Source organism: Mesocricetus auratus, unplaced genomic scaffold (genome assembly GCF_017639785.1).
Source record: "Mesocricetus auratus isolate SY011 unplaced genomic scaffold, BCM_Maur_2.0 Super-Scaffold_100052, whole genome shotgun sequence".
NCBI lineage: Eukaryota > Metazoa > Chordata > Mammalia > Rodentia > Cricetidae > Mesocricetus > Mesocricetus auratus.
In genome coordinates, this window is record NW_024429229.1 from 11,860 (window position 1) to 17,335 (window position 5,476).

At 41.8% G+C, this 5,476-nt stretch overlaps 1 pseudogene; it reads left to right on the top strand.

Annotated features, from left to right (window-relative positions):
* The first annotated feature begins 349 nt into the window (after nt 1-349).
* Nucleotides 350-5,204, top strand: LOC121136150 (annotated as a pseudogene).
* The last annotated feature ends 272 nt before the right edge of the window (nt 5,205-5,476 follow it).

Consider the following 5,476-nt stretch of genomic DNA (forward strand, 5'->3'; position numbering starts at 1 on the left):
TCAACACCATTGGGGATCTGGGTTAGTGATAAGGTTGGTGGAGATGGGATTCTCTCCCTTTGGACTGAGAAATGAGAGAGAAGTAAGGAAATGATGGTTTCTTTTGTTTAAGATTATTTAGTCTAAGCCAGGCAGTGTTGGCGCATACCTTTAATCCCAGCACTCCGGAGGCAGAGGCAAGCAGATCTCTGTGATTTAAAGGCTGGGCTGGTCCTACACTCTCCAAAACAATACAGAGAAACTCTGTCTCGTAAAAACCAAAAAAGATTATTTAGTCTAATCCAGTCTGTAGGAGACATTCATTCTCCAGTGACGCTAAGGAGAAGCAGGAGTTTGAGGCCTGGTGAAGAGCTTGTGCATGTATCAGCCCTTTCAACCTGAACTTGAGTTCCTTCTGGCCATGTTTGCATACTAACAAACATGTATATGTATATAGGAATTTGAAAATTGCAGAGGGAAACAACAAAGAGGAGGTCATTCACTTGTACAATGCTCACTGCCACGGGAGAGAGGAATGGATGACTATCAGAGATGGTCCCATCACCATATCTGACTTTGATGAGAAAGGGATTCCAGTACTACTAATCCCAGCTACTGAGAAACATGAAGATGACTATGTGGTTGATGATGTCATACTGACAGAAAACTGTAAAACCTCAGTCATACTGAGCCAGTATGTGTTCAAATCAGCTGTCCCGTGCAAGATCTGAACAGATTGAGAAAAGAAAGGCCCAAAGATTCTAGAGGGATCAGTGAAACAGATACCCACAGCTGTTTCTACTATTGTAACAAATCATTGCTTGGTTCTGGGGCACAGGATGATTCTGAGGATTAATATCATGGATTTTGAATCTTGATAGTGGCAAAAAAGAAACCAAAACTGGACCAAGCATTAAGCAGACAGCAAAAACATAGTCAACCCAAAATTGTAGCAGAAAGACATCAGATTGGGAGAAAACGGCCTGCTTTTCACTGAAAGTGAGTCTCTGAAAGCTCAGAACCTATCTTTGAAGACTCGGAGACTGATTTATCAAATCCTGGAGATATAGATACTTCAGTAGATGACCAGGTCATTGAAGGAGAACACTGGCTTGACCACCCATACTTCCAAGATCTGAATCCCCAGTCTCAGGAAAGAAGAAACCAGATTGTACCCAAAGAGACTCATTATGAAGCAGAAATGGGCACAATGGTCTTGTACCAAGATTTCCCAGAGCCTGCTTTTCCATATACAGAACCCTAGCAGGAGGGGACCCCTTGTCCTTCTCCTCAGCCAGCCTTTCCTCTGGAAGAACTTGAAGATCAGCTCTTAACACTTCATGAAGAACCTGGACAGGGTTTCCCCCTGTCAGTAACTCAGAAGAAAAATTTGAAAAGCATGTGGGGACAAGTAGCTGCTGAAATACATCAAAAACTTGTTACATTATTAGTGAAAGAATCAGGAGCAAGATTTCCAAATGAAGCAAATGGATACATTAATGAGATCATTCATTTGAAGTATTACTATGATTTGAATGTACTTTGTAACTTTCTTCTGGAAAACCCAGATTATCCAAAGAGAGAAGACCAATTCATTGTTTATCCCAGTAGCAGCCTGCTTGTCAATCAGAGTGATGTGATATTGCCTAAAGTTGAATTTTTTGACTATTCCAAACAGACTCCACTTGACCAGGGATGCTTCCTCCAAGCTGCTGACCTCTTAAAGGCTGAATTGAAGATGCTCAGTGGTCAAGACATTAAGTAGGCCCTACATTAGCTCAAAGGACACTATGCAATCATGTGAAAGACCTTCGCTGATGCTATTGAAAAATGGCAGGAGGAATCACCTGAACCCAGTGGAAAACAGAAAAAGAAGAAAGAAATTAATCAGTCTTCTTTCATAGATTCCAAATTTGAACAGGGCAACAAAAATAGAAAAGAGGATGTTCTTTTTGGAAAACAAGCATCAACACTGTAGATCCTATGAGCAGAAAGACCTCCTTCCAGCTGTGCAGCAAGAGCAGGAATTTTATGAGGAAAAAATCAAAGAGAAGGCAGATCATGAAGACTTTTTGCTTGCCATGCAGATGAATGCAGAACAATATGAAAAGGATGGACAGCTTATTGAGTGTGGTTGCTGCTATGGGGAGTTGCCATTTGAAGAGCTGACACAGTGCTCCGATGATCACTTGTTCTGCAAAGAATGTCTCATCAGATATGCCCAAGAGGCCATGTTCGGTTCTGGAAAATCAGAACTCAGCTTTATGGAAGGGAGCTTCACATCTTCCTTTCCAGCAAGTGAACTGGAGAAGGTGCTTCCCCAGACCTGTGCAAATACTATGAACGGAGAGCTGAAGAAGAAGTCACTTCATGCTCTGCTTGTAAGGTGCCCCTCTTGTAGCTTCCCTGATCTGTTCAGCTGACCTAATTCTCGCTGCCTGAAGGAGACTTGTAGGAAGTGTCAGGGACTCTGGACAGAGCACAATGTCCTTACCTGTGAAGTGCTGGCCAAATAGGATGACATCAAGTACCGGACATCTATTGAAGAAAAAATGACTCCTGCTCACATTAGAAAATGCCCCCAATATGAGACCAGTCTTATCAAACCCGAAAGCTGCAACCACATGTCTTGCCGCTGTGGTGCCCATATGTGCTACCTCTGTCCAGTTTCTATCGATGACAATGACCATTTCTGCTAGCGTCCACTCTCTCCAGGAGCCTCTTGCTAGCAATGTTCCAGGTGTACCCTCTGGACCGACCCCACTGAAGATGATGAAAAGCTGATTGAGGAAATTCAAAAAGGGGCTGAAGAGGAACAGAAAAGTAAGAAGGGAGAAAGCATATTCAAATGAATTTGCCTGCCAGAGGAGAAGCCAGCTGAGAATGTACAGCACCTGGGAGCCCTGCCATGGCCTGTCCCACGGGAACTGCACCGACAGATGCTATCATATGCCATTAGGTATAGAGGTTTCCTCTGACAACCTGTATGCCCCATGTTTAACAACGTCCCCATCAACTTATGTGCTGTGCTTGTAGCCTACATACCAAATCTGCCCAACTTGTGTGTCAATTGTGACTTAGGAAACAAGCATGTGCCCCTGGATGGTGGTGATGTTGATGATGATGATGTTGTCGATGATGTAGAGGTAATGATGGATATTGTGATGATTGTGATGATTATGTTGGAGATGTTGGTGATCATGATGATGGTGGTGGTGGTGATGAATATAATGGAGATGGTGCTGATGGTTTTTGTGATGATGTTGATGTTGATATTGGTTGTGTTGATGATGATTATTGGGATGCTGATTATGATTGTGGTGCTGATGGTTATTGTGATTGTGATTTTTATGATGGAGATGATGATTATGATGATATGGTGGAGGAAATGATGATGATGATGATGTTTATGGTTATTGTGTTGATGATGATGATAATGATGGAGGTGGTGTTGTTTGAGGTGATATGAAGACAGTGATGATTATGATGGAGATGGTGATGATGATAATGGCCAAACAGGAACTTTGCTCTGCATCACCTGAACTGTGTTACTAGTCTGATTGACAGTGCCTTGGAAGTATGGCTCATATGGTGCATGAGCCTCGAAGAACCAAATTTTTAGGATATTTTATTCCCTGCACCTGCTTGAAGACCCCAAACTTGGATGGTAACAGAAATCACTACACCTTCTAAGCCTCATAAGCCTCTGAATTGGACAACAAGTTATGGGTTTACCAAGTACATCTATGACAAACTACACCACGAGGACAGATGAGTCAGGCCATTTCTGTGGCTTCTGAAAGAAGAGGGGCTTCTCAGAACTTGGCCCTTAGGGTGGTAAAATCAGGATCATGTCCTTGTAAATACAGTGTTTCTGTGACTTCAAGGAAACCTGCTACTTTCTGCCATCAAGGAGGTCTGCTTTTGTGACCCTCCCAGAACCGTTGTGACAGTAATAATTGAGGGGCAATGCGTGGACTAACAGGGATCCCTGAGGCAGCTACCACCCTAAGATCTGAGGCCGAGGCTTCTAACTGTTCTGAGAAAATGCCTAATGACTCCCTGTGTACTTGTCTTAAGACTGAAGAAAATCTAGTATTTGCACTTAGCAAAATATTTCAAACCTAAAATAGTATGACAAAGGAAAAACATGAAGTAGATTGTTAAGTGTTTTTTTTACAATTTGGTAGTAAAAATATAGATGCCAAGTCTGTTAAAACTACTGTTATGAAAATACTGTATTACATGTAACTTGAATTTCATATAATGCTTTGTGAATGCTAAATAAAAGATTATTAAGTCTAACATTTAGGAAGATTTTTGATCAGGTATACCTGGTTGATTTCAAAGTCACTCTGTAACCAGACTTCCCTTGATTTCAACGTTTCTTGGTGGAAATTTCTAATTAGCTGGTTTACAGGTCTGTGCCCATGGTCTGACTATTATGTGCCCTCTGATGATAAGAGTGAATGACTATTCTTCATAATTGTATGTGTTGTTGCTGCATGGTTCTTTTCCCTTTTGAGATGGGGTCTTTGGTAGTAGAGGCAGGATTCGTAGCCACTATGCAGTTAATGGAGGATGGATTTCTCCTTATGAGCTTTCTTTCTCTACCCCTAAGATCACAGACCTGCTGCTCCAACATGGAATATAGAATCAGTAAATAGGCCTAAGTTCTATAACCATGTATCTAATTGGCATTTAATTATAAGACTACAAAATGGAATAGCATATCAAGCTCCAAATTCTTATACAGTTAGCACTCTGTGGGTTAGGCCAAGGTTCTTAGTTTCCATTTTATACATAATCCTGTCCCACCATGTTAATTTGCACACAGTGATTATACATTGTGTGATCCAAATTACCTACACCATTAATGCTAGCACTCAGAAGGGTAAGGGATGGTAATACATGTGAGATTAAGAAGTGCCTGCGAGGAGCCATAAATGGGTGGAAATTTTTATTTAAGGAAGATATTTAAGCACTGGTCCCTGGAGTAGTAGTAAAACACACAGGGATCTGACCTAGGTGAATCTACCTGATGAATTCTAGGAAGCTGATTTCACAAGGAAGTATGCCCATTATAGGTACACTGTTGAGGCTGCCTTGATGTGGGGAAGAAGGAGCTAAATGAGTAATAGCCTTGGTAACACTCTGGAGATTTAGGCATGTTTGGAGTTTATACTTCACCTTATTCCCAGCTTGATGTGCAGATGGTTCTGTGAAAATTTAGGAGCTGTTTGCATGTTTCCATTCAGGTGGTAACACTGATACTCAGATAAGGGCAGAAATTGGGGTGGGCAGAACAGGAGTGCTGTTGAGACTCCAGAACACTGTCCCACCTATTATTTCGTGCAGTGTTCTCCTACAACAGCACAGACCTGAGCACGATGTTGTAATTCAAACCTGCAGCAAATGCTAGGGAGGCTTGAGTGTATGAGCTAGAGAATGTGGTGATCCAAGAAGACAGGAAAATTACAGAGTATTCAGCCAGGAA